The sequence below is a fragment of the Musca domestica genome, unplaced genomic scaffold (genome assembly GCF_030504385.1).
Source record: "Musca domestica strain aabys unplaced genomic scaffold, Musca_domestica.polishedcontigs.V.1.1 78, whole genome shotgun sequence".
Taxonomy (NCBI): Eukaryota; Metazoa; Arthropoda; class Insecta; order Diptera; family Muscidae; genus Musca; species Musca domestica.
In genome coordinates, this window is record NW_026712403.1 from 827883 (window position 1) to 842553 (window position 14671).

Sequence of the window (14671 nt, forward strand, 5' to 3'; positions counted from 1 at the left end):
ACGCTTTTCGATGGAATTGTCTTAAAATCAACACAAGTAGTTCCTTGTGAGTACTTCACCCCCTGAGAGAGAATTGTCTATACAGGTCCACGATATCGTATATCCCCCATATAACGGTACCTCCCGATATTCGGTATTTTATGATTTGACCCACATTTTTCATCGGAATGGTCTGAAAATCCACACAAGGAGTTCCTTGTAGGTACTTTATACCTCGGCAGAGAATTATCTATATAGATCCACGATATTGTATAGCCCTCATATAACGGTACCCCCGATATTCGGTATTTTGATGTTTTTAGCCATATGTTTCAACGGAATGGTCACAAGGGGTTCTTTGTACACAAGGGGTTCTTTGTGAGCACTTTACCCACCGACAGAGAATTCTCTATATAGGTTAACGATAACGTATAGCTCCCATATAACGGTACCCCGCGATATTCGGTATTTTGATGATTTTAGCCACATTTTCCAATCGTATTGTCTGAAAATCCACACACGAAGTTCCTTGTGAGTACTTTACACGCAGACATAGATTTGTCTTTATAGGTCCACAATATCGTATATACCCCATATATCGGCACCTTCCTATATTAGATATTTTAAAGATTTTAAAAGAATTTTTATTGGATTTTATTTTTTTGAAAATTTTCTAATTCGTTCCAAATGGTGGAGGGTATTCAAAGTTCGGCCCGGCCGAACTTACTGCTTTTTTACTTGTTTTTTTTTTTTTTTTTTTCAAATTCGTCACTCATTCCAAATTTCATGTCTTTGGTCAAATATGTTAAATCTGTCGAAAATATATAGGGGAGCTATATAGAAATCTGAGCCGATGTCAATATACCTTGACAAAATAATTTTTGTACCAAATTCCGTTAGACATTCCAAATTTGACGACTGTACCTATAACCGATCAATAGATAAGGACATACCAAAACAAAATTTTTCGAAAGTACTTCCGATTCTGGTAATATATCTCCATATCCAAGTGGATTTCAAAAAATTATATGGCTCATGTTACTTTCAGGCGATGCTGCAGTATATTTGCAAATTTGTGGGAAAATCTCTGTAGCCGCTTTTGAGTCTATAAACTACAAACAAACAATCAAACGTAAAAACAATTTCCCTTTTTATGGATATAGACAATAGTATATATATAATAATTTTTTCTGTAATTATTGAAAATATGCAATTTTGTCACACAGTGTAATTTAGGTGTCGAAATCTTTTTATTTTCTGAGCGGGCACCTAATTGTTCCATTTGATGATTCAGCTTCGGATCTAATTTTTTTAATCCCAAAATCCGTTATTCCAAAGTATTACTGGTTTTAGTTCTACTCGATGAATATCTCAATTTTTATACCCTACACCACATAGTGGTAAGGGTATTATGTCTTTGTGCATTTGTTTGTAACATGGAGAAGGAAACGAGATAGACCCATAGTTACTTTTGAGAACCTTCATAGAATCACTTTCTGAGTCGATTTATGCATGTCAGTCCGTCTGTCGGTCCGTCCGCCCGTCCGTCCGTCTGTCCATGTATTCTTGTGAACAAAATGCAGGTCGCATTTATTATCCGAATGAGATGAAATTTTCCAAACAATATTTTTTTGGCCCAAGGACGAACCCTATTGAAACTGGTGAGAATCTGATCAAATTTAGATATAGCTCCCATATATATCTTCATCCGATTTCGGGTTAAATGTGCACCAAATGTCCACTATAAGTCCAAATTACCTGAATTTTGGCACACCCAACCGAGTTCGGCCTAGAAGCAAGTATATCAAATTTGGAGAAAATCGGTTCAGATATAGCTATAGCTCCCATATATATCTTCATTCGATTTCGGGTTAATTGACCACCAAATGGCCAATATCAGCCCAAATGGCCCGAATTTTGGCACATGTGACCGAGATTAGCCTTAAAGCAAATACAACAAATTTGGAGAAAATCGGTTCAGAAACAGCTATAGCTCCCATATATATGTTTTATACGATTTGGTGTTTAAGTCTCTCACATTCGTAATATGCACTCCACAAGAATGATATTTGGTACCAGATATAAGATACAGCCCAGAAATAGCTGTTTGTAATTTTATCGAAATCGGTTCAGATTTGGATATAGCTCCCATATATATCTTCATCCGATTTCGGGTTAATTGTGCACCAAATGGCCGATATAAGTCCAAATGGACTGAATTTTAGTACATCGGACCAAATTCAGCCCAGAAGCAAGTATATCAAATTTAGTGAAAATCGGTTCAGATATAGATATAGCAACCATATATATGTTTCATCCGATTTAGTGTTTTAGTCCCTTACATTCGTAATATTCACTCCACAGCCGTGATATTTGGTACCAGGTATTAGATGGAGCACAGGAATAGCTGTTTTAAATTTTATCGAAATCGGTTCAGATTTGGATATAGCTCTCATATATATCTTCATCCGATTTCGGGTGATTGACCACCAAATGGCCGTAATAGCATCAATTTTGGCAAATCCGACCGAAACCAGCTTAGAAGCAAGTACACCAATTTTAGTAAAAATCGGTTCAGATATAGCTATAGCTCCCATATATATCTTTTATCCGATTTGGTCTTTAAGTGCCTCACATTCGTAATATGCACTCCACAGGAATGATATTTGGTACCAGATACCAGATAAAGCCCAAAAATAGTTGATTTTAATTTTATTAAAATCTGTTCCGATTTGGATATGCCTCCCATGTATATCTTCATCCGATTTCATGTTAATTGTGCATCAAATGGCCAATATCAGCCCAAATGGCATGAATTCAACCGAAACCAGCCTATAAGCAAGTACACCAATTTTAGTAAAAATTGGTTCAGATATAGCTTTAGCTCCCATATATATATTCATCCGATTTCGTGTTAATTGTGCACTAAATGGTCAATATCAGCCCAAATCACCTGAATTTTCGTACATAAGACCGAATTCAGTCTAGAAGCTAATACGTCAAATTTGGAGAAACTCGGTTCAGAGATAGCTATAGTTCGTAAAATGCACGATAGCATTAGATAAATTTTGATTTTGTATCAAATATCTCATAGAGCTCTGAAATGCCCTGTATAAACCTTTTTACGAGAGCTCGACTAAATATGCATAGTGGTGTAGGGTATCATATAGTCGGCCCCGCCCGACTTTTGAGCTTTCCTTACTGGTTTATATTAAATTAAATAATATTGAATTTAAAAATATTCCTTTAATCTAAACAACAGAACACCAGCACAACACTACTTCCTCATGAATTATTTCTCCTCACTTCCATGTTGTTTATATTTAATTAATACAAAAAGATGACTTTCTGAACGAGCCATTTATTAACTTGGCTTCTTTGAAATGCTTCCGAAAGTGCTTAATTTACTAAAAAATTAAAATTTGTAAAGATGCTGACAAGGGATTTTCAAGAAATGTGAACTTTGTGACAACACAATTTTCGGTTAAAACGGCATCAAAGGAGATGAAGGTGAGAACACCAACAAGAGAGATTGTTGTTGTTTGCTGATAACAAAAGACTCGTGTTATGGTAACTGGGAGGGGAAAATATTTAAATTGTTGTAGATAGTATAAAATTTACTACCTTCAATTTGTGCTAATAACATTGACATTTTGTCGAGAAATCTTCAGTTGTGGCCAAACCCTTTTTAGATTTAGGTGAAATTATTTATGATTATAGTCTCAGTGGTTCCCTTTTTATTTGCATCGTGCCTTTGTTCAGATTATTTACTTTAAATTAGGAATGACTATGATAAACATTTATGCCATGAAAAATATATTTTTATGTTTGGCATATATTGTAATTTAAATGACCACATAACTTCATATTAGGACTAACATACCAATGTTCAAAATTTTAATGGGAAGAAAGTTTTGTTGTAAATATTCGTCATTACGGGTATGTAATACAGTTCGATAAACAAGAAGGGAATCCTAAAAAAATGTTCACTCCCACGACGACCCTTACAGGGTGAGATGAAAAAACTGCAAAAAACTTCAGACTGCTAAAATTTCTAAGCCACTCGTCCGACAGCTGTTAAAATTATTCCAGTGACAGCCCAATATATTGTTTACAAGCGTACAAAATCATTTTGGTGAGACTTTTCCAGAAAAAAAGTCATTCGTAATGGAATTCAATCGTAACATTTTTGTCAAACTTAGATCGAGTTCGGAGATGGGCAATTTCGGCCCACTCCTGTAACAACCGTGTTCAAGAAAAACGAAATGAAATCGCTGTGTTGACCATTAAGTGGCGTTGCCGGTATGCTGGCGTTTAGCGCGGCTATGGCTCGTCGGATTGGGGGTTGGTTCTTGCCACTTGCAGATCTTTTCGGTTGAACAAACAAAAAATCATACCGGACTTCAAACTAAATTAAAAAAGGGGGTAAAAAGAAGCCTGAAACATGTCAACAAAAAAAATTGAAAAGAAGAAAACGTTCACCTAACTGCAACCAAATCCCAAAATAACATTAGTTTTTTTTTTTTTTTCACAGAAACAGTGCTCCTGGCGGCTGACCAGCCAGGAGATAGCCCTCCCTCCGAGAACACCTCTCGCCATGACGTCTACTCATACTGGACGTCCCAGATCTGACCCTTGACTTACCATATTTTATCCCATCCCTACCACCTTTTTAATAGGGCTTTAAGCCGAAGACATTTTTATCTTTTCAGGTTTAATCCTGTACATATTTATTAAAACTATATTACATATTTGGCAAAAAAAACAATTCATTCCATTGTAATTTGAATCAAAATCTAACAATTTACAGCGAATTATAATATAAAAATTTCAGAAAAAAAACAAAGAATTGCCAATAAAAATCAATTTTCGAAAGTAATCTTTTCTTTTGTACTTTTAGGGCTTAACGGCGGGCACCCAGGGTGTAGAACCTTGACGGCAGCTTGTGACTAAGGCTTTTTCCCAAAACGTAAGTATGTACGAATTAGTTCGTGTTTCAGCTTTTTAATTATATTCCTCGGTCAGAATGTAAATAATAATTTTCTTGCTTTCAATTCCAGATGAGGACGAACAAAGGAATGTAGGTCGATACCACATTACAACGACGATCTAAACAATGCCTGGTAACCTAACCTTGAATTGAGCTCAGTTCAATGTCGCGTACCTGCATACCAACACAAAGTAAGTAAAAAAATTAATATTAACTCGTTTGTTCACCCTTTTTATTTATTTATTCTTTTCAGGAAAAACCGCGGAATTTAATTATGTAGCTTAGTCGTCCATCTGTCTGTCCGGAGTTAAATAAGTTGCAGTGTCAATTGGGAATGATACCAAGCCACGCTGGAGCAGCAATGGCGTAAACTCTGCGCCTCCCTCGATGGATTGGATGGGCGATGGTGTGGCTTGTAGGCTCCAATTCTTCATGAATTTTTAGGTTTAAGATTTATATTCATTGCTTTAGAATTTTAGTCAATTGTTTTGGTTTTTTTTTTTCAATATTGTTACATTGTTTTCAAACTTTGTTTAATTTTAAAAAAAGTTCAATTTTCTTTTAATTTTCAATTTTTATGAAAACTATTTGTTTTGTTATAAATTTCCTTTCAATTTTTAGCCTTTTTTTTCGTTTAATGTTGCTTAATTATTTAAAGGCTTCATATTTTCTTTAAAATAGATTGTATTTTGTGTTGTTTGTGTATGTGTTTCAACAAATAAACCAGATGAATTCACTTCTCAAAAACTTTGGTTGTTTTTTTTTCTTCGACGGTTACAGGGAGCCACGCATCCAATCTTCTTCGCAGGCAAAATCAAAAAGGAAAGATTTTTCTTACAATTTTTGCCAGGAAATTCTGGCTGCCATTTTCCTCGCTTAATTTTTCCATTTTCTTTTTACATTATTCCCTAATATTGACATTTAAGTAATTGGAATAATCAGCTGTTTTTTAGTAATTGTTCTTCTTCTAGCTATCAATTATTTTCAGGTTTACCCCTTTACGTAATTTTTTTGTGAAAATAGTGTGTTTATTTTTTAATGACGAAAAGTGCAAAGAATTTAATCGAAATAAATAATGAAAAAGTTGCATGATTAAAAAAAATAATTAAGGCATAAAAAGTGATTTTACTAGTTAAAAACGGTGCAAATCAATATCTAAAAAAATTAATAAAAAGTTAAAGTGAATGAAATTGAAATGCTATTGTGAATTAATTGAAAATAAAATATTCAAGAATTGGGCTTCAGTAAATTTAATATAACAAATTATGTGAAATGTTTTGAATTTTGATGAAAGTATTAAACTGAATGAAAATTTAATATTGATAAACTGAGAAAGTTATCCAAATCGGACGGACATATTCGGTGTGATTGTCTAAAAATTAAATTTTTTACCATATTCGTTCTAAATTATATTTTGATTTTAACTTAAAGTTTCCTCTTTTTCACAGATAACTAATACTTTCTCTTTCTGTTCCTATCTTTTCAGATTGGTGACTGCCTACGTTTGGATTAAACGAAAGGTAAGATTGAGACCTGATATTTTCTTTTTCTGTAGGGGTACCCTCAACTGGGTCCACACTTTGGTCAGATTGTTGGATACGATATTATTTCAAATGCATTTAGATGTGTTTGATCGTGTCTTCCCGCTTCCAGACTCTAACGTCGTAAATCGATGACTGACAGCTCTGCGACCTTGTGTACAACACTCTTCTGCCTTGTGCCATAGTTGCGTATGGGAATATAAAGGAAGAGTGCACAAATGGTCAAGGACAGTCACAACGTGACTGCTCAGGAATCGTAGACATATGGTTAGAGTCGGTAAATCTGGGATGCTTCCTTTCGTAATCCAACGGATTCTTTCTGACCACTGCTGCTGGTGTCTAGACGAGTGGCCTCCTATGGTTACATGAAAAAAATTTTCCATGGTCTCAATAATCAAAAGACATCTAGAGAAGTTACTCAAATTGAATATTGCATTCACAAAAGGTAAGTAAAATAGAAATGCTAATAATTTAATAAGAAAAATAGTAATATGTTACTTTTTTTTTTTAATCTTCCAGACAAATATTACCTATGAAATTAGCCCTCCCTCCGAGAACACCTCTCGCCATGACGTCTACTCATACTGGACGTCCCAGATCTGACCCTTGACTTACCATATTTTATCCCATCCCTACCACCTTTTTAATAGGGCTTTAAGCCGAAGACATTTTTATCTTTTCAGGTTTAATCCTGTACATATTTATTAAAACTATATTACATATTTGGCAAAAAAAAACAATTCATTCCATTGTAATTTGAATCAAAATCTAACAATTTACAGCGAATTATAATATAAAAATTTCAGAAAAAAAAAACAAAGAATTGCCAATAAAAATCAATTTTCGAAAGTAATCTTTTCTTTTTGTACTTTTAGGGCTTAACGGCGGGCACCCAGGGTGTAGAACCTTGACGGCAGCTTGTGACTAAGGCTTTTTCCCAAAACGTAAGTATGTACGAATTAGTTCGTGTTTCAGCTTTTTAATTATATTCCTCGGTCAGAATGTAAATAATAATTTTCTTGCTTTCAATTCCAGATGAGGACGAACAAAGGAATGTAGGTCGATACCACATTACAACGACGATCTAAACAATGCCTGGTAACCTAACCTTGAATTGAGCTCAGTTCAATGTCGCGTACCTGCATACCAACACAAAGTAAGTAAAAAAATTAATATTAACTCGTTTGTTCACCCTTTTTATTTATTTATTCTTTTCAGGAAAAACCGCGGAATTTAATTATGTAGCTTAGTCGTCCGTCTGTCTGTCCGGAGTTAAATAAGTTGCAGTGTCAATTGGGAATGATACCAAGCCACGCTGGAGCAGCAATGGCGTAAACTCTGCGCCTCCCTCGATGGATTGGATGGGCGATGGTGTGGCTTGTAGGCTCCAATTCTTCATGAATTTTTAGGTTTAAGATTTATATTCATTGCTTTAGAATTTTAGTCAATTGTTTTGGTTTTTTTTTCAATATTGTTACATTGTTTTCAAACTTTGTTTAATTTTAAAAAAAGTTCAATTTTCTTTTAATTTTCAATTTTTATGAAAACTATTTGTTTTGTTATAAATTTCCTTTCAATTTTTAGCCTTTTTTTTCGTTTAATGTTGCTTAATTATTTAAAGGCTTCATATTTTCTTTAAAATAGATTTTATTTTGTGTTGTTTGTGTATGTGTTTCAACAAATAAACCAGATGAATTCACTTCTCAAAAACTTTGGTTGTTTTTTTTTCTTCGACGGTTACAGGGAGCCACGCATCCAATCTTCTTCGCAGGCAAAATCAAAAAGGAAAGATTTTTCTTACAATTTTTGCCAGGAAATTCTGGCTGCCATTTTCCTCGCTTAATTTTTCCATTTTCTTTTTACATTATTCCCTAATATTGACATTTAAGTAATTGGAATAATCAGCTGTTTTTTAGTAATTGTTCTTCTTCTTCTTCTAGCTATCAATTATTTTCAGGGTTACCCCTTTTAAAGGCGCACACCACAAAGCCAACTATCCTGCTGATATCCTTATCGAAGGATAGGGGGAAAAAAAGTGCGACCTTTGGTTTAAAAAAATGCAAAAAAAAAAAAAATCAATGGTTTGATAGGGTATTAAAAAAAATCGGTGTTTGGCATCCCTAATAATCGCGGTCTGTTATCCCTAACACTGATTTTCCAAAATGAAATTTAATTTTGGACTGATTTATTTATTATAATATAAAGCTCCATTAGCCCATAGGAACATGGTATAATGTTTACGTCATACGCCACGCGTTATCGTTTAGTCTGACGTAAGGTGACTACCGATAGTAGTGACTATCGATAGTAGTGACGTTTATGAATGAAAACAATCGGAGAACGCGTCTATTGTAATTTTTTTTTTGCGGATTGGAGCACGGACGGACGGACGGAAAATTTTGGAGCTGGAGAAATTATAAAATTTTAGGTAAGTAGAGTGAAAAAAAAAATTATACTGAATTATAAATTAATTATAATACAATAAATGTAAATGCCGGGTGAGTGAAAATAACGTGTATAATTAAAGTGAAAAGTGAATAAAGTGCCGAAAAAAATGAATGAAAATTACTATCATAAACATACAGTGCGGGTGTATGTGCAAATAGTAACTTGCAAATAATTGCATGAAAAAAATTAATCCGTATAAATCTTTAGAAAATAATAAAGAAAATTAAAAGAATAAAAGGAAATATGATAAAAAAGTGGTTTTAATGAAACAAATTCAATCAATTTCCTAAAAATATTTACATATTCTAACCAAAGAAAATTAATGATTTCCCTCCAGTGTGTGTGTGTGTAAATAAAAGTTGCATTTGCATTTACAATGAAAAAATGCACTCATTAATAAAAAAATGTGACTTTGGCGGAAACAATAAGTTCGAAATATAATTCGAAGTTAGTGAGTAGTGAATAAAAATGGAACAGATAAAGAAAACAGAATTAAGGAATGATTGAAAAGTACGAATAAAATTAAAATAGATAATATCGCCAAAAGAAAAGAAAAATTGAAATGGTGAAAACAAAACAAAATGCACAAATTAACAAAGTCATGGACCAAAGAGATAAAGTGCAAAAAAAAACTAATGAATGATTACTATTGGAAACACAGGAAATATTAAAGGAGATGAATTAAAATTTAGTGGAAAATAGTGAGAAATTTAGAATTGATCGGACGGACGTAATTTTTTTGTGAAAATAGTGTGTTTATTTTTTAATGACGAAAAGTGCAAAGAATTTAATCGAAATAAATAATGAAAAAGTTGCATGATTAAAAAAAATAATTAAGGCATAAAAATGATTTTACTAGTTAAAAACGGTGCAAATCTATATCTAAAAAAAATTAATAAAAAAGTTAAAGTGAATGAAATTGAAATGCTATTGTGAATTAATTGAAAATAAAATATTCAAGAATTGGGCTTCAGTAAATTTAATATAACAAATTATGTGAAATGTTTTGAATTTTGATGAAAGTATTAAACTGAATGAAAATTTAATATTGATAAACTGAGAAAGTTATCCAAATCGGACGGACATATTCGGTGTGATTGTCTAAAAATTAAATTTTTACCATATTCGTTCTAAATTATATTTTGATTTTAACTTAAAGTTTCCTCTTTTTCACAGATAACTAATACTTTCTCTTTCTGTTCTTATCTTTTCAGATTGGTGACTGCCTACGTTTGGATTAAACGAAAGGTAAGATTGAGACCTGATATTTTCTTTTTCTGTAGGGGTACCCTCAACTGGGTCCACACTTTGGTCAGATTGTTGGATACGATATTATTTCAAATGCATTTAGATGTGTTTGATCGTGTCTTCCCGCTTCCAGACTCTAACGTCGTAAATCGATGACTGACAGCTCTGCGACCTTGTGTACAACACTCTTCTGCCTTGTGCCATAGTTGCGTATGGGAATATAAAGGAAGAGTGCACAAATGGTCAAGGACAGTCACAACGTGACTGCTCAGGAATCGTAGACATATGGTTAGAGTCGGTAAATCTGGGATGCTTCCTTTCGTAATCCAACGGATTCTTTCTGACCACTGCTGCTGGTGTCTAGACGAGTGGCCTCCTATGGTTACATGAAAAAAATTTTTCCATGGTCTCAATAATCAAAAGACATCTAGAGAAGTTACTCAAATTGAATATTGCATTCACAAAAGGTAAGTAAAATAGAAATGCTAATAATTTAATAAGAAAAATAGTAATATGTTACTTTTTTTTTTTAATCTTCCAGACAAATATTACCTATGAAATTAGCCCTCCCTCCGAGAACACCTCTCGCCATGACGTCTACTCATACTGGACGTCCCAGATCTGACCCTTGACTTACCATATTTTATCCCATCCCTACCACCTTTTAATAGGGCTTTAAGCCGAAGACATTTTTATCTTTTCAGGTTTAATCCTGTACATATTTATTAAAACTATATTACATATTTGGCAAAAAAAAACAATTCATTCCATTGTAATTTGAATCAAAATCTAACAATTTACAGCGAATTATAATATAAAAATTTCAGAAAAAAAACAAAGAATTGCCAATAAAAATCAATTTTCGAAAGTAATCTTTTCTTTTTGTACTTTTAGGGCTTAACGGCGGGCACCCAGGGTGTAGAACCTTGACGGCAGCTTGTGACTAAGGCTTTTTCCCAAAACGTAAGTATGTACGAATTAGTTCGTGTTTCAGCTTTTTAATTATATTCCTCGGTCAGAATGTAAATAATAATTTTCTTGCTTTCAATTCCAGATGAGGACGAACAAAGGAATGTAGGTCGATACCACATTACAACGACGATCTAAACAATGCCTGGTAACCTAACCTTGAATTGAGCTCAGTTCAATGTCGCGTACCTGCATACCAACACAAAGTAAGTAAAAAAATTAATATTAACTCGTTTGTTCACCCTTTTTATTTATTTATTCTTTTCAGGAAAAACCGCGGAATTTAATTATGTAGCTTAGTCGTCCATCTGTCTGTCCGGAGTTAAATAAGTTGCAGTGTCAATTGGGAATGATACCAAGCCACGCTGGAGCAGCAATGGCGTAAACTCTGCGCCTCCCTCGATGGATTGGATGGGCGATGGTGTGGCTTGTAGGCTCCAATTCTTCATGAATTTTTAGGTTTAAGATTTATATTCATTGCTTTAGAATTTTAGTCAATTGTTTTGGTTTTTTTTTCAATATTGTTACATTGTTTTCAAACTTTGTTTAATTTTAAAAAAAGTTCAATTTTCTTTTAATTTTCAATTTTTATGAAAACTATTTGTTTTGTTATAAATTTCCTTTCAATTTTTAGCCTTTTTTTTCGTTTAATGTTGCTTAATTATTTAAAGGCTTCATATTTTCTTTAAAATAGATTGTATTTTGTGTTGTTTGTGTATGTGTTTCAACAAATAAACCAGATGAATTCACTTCTCAAAACTTTGGTTGTTTTTTTTTTCTTCGACGGTTACAGGGAGCCACGCATCCAATCTTCTTCGCAGGCAAAATCAAAAAGGAAAGATTTTTCTTACAATTTTTGCCAGGAAATTCTGGCTGCCATTTTCCTCGCTTAATTTTTCCATTTTCTTTTTACATTATTCCCTAATATTGACATTTAAGTAATTGGAATAATCAGCTGTTTTTTAGTAATTGTTCTTCTTCTTCTTCTAGCTATCAATTATTTTCAGGGTTACCCCTTTACGTAATTTTTTTTGTGAAAATAGTGTGTTTATTTTTTAATGACGAAAAGTGCAAAGAATTTAATCGAAATAAATAATGAAAAAGTTGCATGATTAAAAAAAATAATTAAGGCATAAAAAGTGATTTTACTAGTTAAAAACGGTGCAAATCAATATCTAAAAAAAATTAATAAAAAAGTTAAAGTGAATGAAATTGAAATGCTATTGTGAATTAATTGAAAATAAAATATTCAAGAATTGGGCTTCAGTAAATTTAATATAACAAATTATGTGAAATGTTTTGAATTTTGATGAAAGTATTAAACTGAATGAAAATTTAATATTGATAAACTGAGAAAGTTATCCAAATCGGACGGACATATTCGGTGTGATTGTCTAAAAATTAAATTTTTTACCATATTCGTTCTAAATTATATTTTGATTTTAACTTAAAGTTTCCTCTTTTTCACAGATAACTAATACTTTCTCTTTCTGTTCTTATCTTTTCAGATTGGTGACTGCTTACGTTTGGATTAAACGAAAGGTAAGATTGAGACCTGATATTTTCTTTTTCTGTAGGGGTACCCTCAACTGGGTCACACTTTGGTCAGATTGTTGGATACGATATTATTTCAAATGCATTTAGATGTGTTTGATCGTGTCTTCCCGCTTCCAGACTCTAACGTCGTAAATCGATGACTGACAGCTCTGCGACCTTGTGTACAACACTCTTCTGCCTTGTGCCATAGTTGCGTATGGGAATATAAAGGAAGAGTGCACAAATGGTCAAGGACAGTCACAACGTGACTGCTCAGGAATCGTAGACATATGGTTAGAGTCGGTAAATCTGGGATGCTTCCTTTCGTAATCCAACGGATTCTTTCTGACCACTGCTGCTGGTGTCTAGACGAGTGGCCTCCTATGGTTACATGAAAAAAAATTTTCCATGGTCTCAATAATCAAAAGACATCTAGAGAAGTTACTCAAATTGAATATTGCATTCACAAAAAGGTAAGTAAAAATAGAAATGCTAATAATTTAATAAGAAAAATAGTAATATGTTACTTTTTTTTTTAATCTTCCAGACAAATATTACCTATGAAATTTGCGTGTCCTTCAAAAACAGGAAATTATATTTGATGGTAAGTTCGATTAATCCTGTTCTCCTTTTTCTTTCTCCAGCAGGTGTACCATCGACTAGACCTTCAGCTTTTGTCAGAATGTCGGATACGATGTTTTGCAAATGCACTGAGGTGTATTTGCTCTTTTTGTCTCCTGGCTTCCAGACTCTAGTGTCGTAAGTCGGGTGAAGGACGGATCTGCGACCTCGTGTACAACAGTTCCCTGGCCCGTGCCAAAGAGCGAACGGCTACTGCTTCACCGCGAAAGGGGAATTGCACTAATGGTCAAAGACAGTCACCAGGTGACTGCTCCGGATGCGCAGACGTCAACTAGAGTCGGTAAACCCAGAGTGCTTTAATTCGTACTCTGACTTCACAATTCTGACATCTGCTGTTAGAGTCTAGAAGATTGGACGCCTGTTCGAATGGAAAAAAAACAGGGTTCCGAACTTCACCAAATATTCTAGTCGAGACTTACAGCGGTCCTACTGACGGAGTTTCAAAATCAAACGTAAGATGTAGTTTTAATACAATTTCCTAGTTTTGTAATTTTTCTCTGAAAAATTGAGAAATATTATGAGAGCTATATTTTTTTTTATAAACTTAAATTTTATATTTCATAACCAAAAATTAGCTAAAAAAAACTTTGTAAGTATGGCTTGAGATGGACATTTCAAATTTAATTTTATTTCTAAGTTGTTCATTTTTATTCGTATTTTTCTATTTCGCCAATAATCCTACATAATTATATTTCACTAATTCATATATTTTTTTCTCTTATTTATAAAAAAAAAAACTGGATAAATGGGTTTCAACCTTTACCCATACACAACTACACATCACTCAGGAAGGAAAGGTGTCCTACAGCTTCTTAAAAAAATTCGGGAATACTAAAAGGACATTTCGTAAGTAGAAATTCAGGTTAGTCCTCTTAATATTATATCTTAAATAATTGTAATAAAATTTGTACTTTTTTTTAATTCAGGTAGTACTTCAACTAAATTCAATTGGATCTTCCGGAACTCTTGGAAAATTCAGGTGAGTTTTGGAAAAATTTAAACTTAAGGTAACTTTAAGTTAAGTTAAGATAGAATTAAGAGATAAATTTTAAATATTTTCCGTGCATACGTAGCGGATTAGTATTTCATTTTGAGATCTCCGCTTTATTTTAAAAATTGAATTAACTGAACAAAAAAATAATTTCTATCCTCATATATATGCTTTAGACTTCGGTCGCTATATATATGTAAAAAGAAAAAAAAAATAATTAGAAGAAAAATTAAATTCTTCAATTCGTAAGCATTTATTGCTTCAAATCCTTAGCGTGAAAAATGCCAATGGGATGTCCTTTAAGATCTTCTACTTCGTAAAGGCATT

The 14671-nt window shown here is 33.1% G+C and overlaps 2 long non-coding RNA genes across 2 annotated transcripts; both read left to right on the forward strand.

Annotated features, from left to right (window-relative positions):
* Positions 1–7106: 7106 nt before the first annotated feature.
* Positions 7107–8626, forward strand: LOC131806520 (uncharacterized). The gene is made up of 3 exons (XR_009344071.1): positions 7107–7454; positions 7546–7666; positions 7729–8626. It is a non-coding gene; the product is annotated as an uncharacterized LOC131806520 (long non-coding RNA).
* Positions 8627–8883: 257 nt separating this feature from the next.
* Positions 8884–14051, forward strand: LOC131806521 (uncharacterized). Its single transcript, XR_009344072.1, has 3 exons — positions 8884–8938; positions 10173–10673; positions 13259–14051. It is a non-coding gene; the product is annotated as an uncharacterized LOC131806521 (long non-coding RNA).
* The last annotated feature ends 620 nt before the right edge of the window (positions 14052–14671 follow it).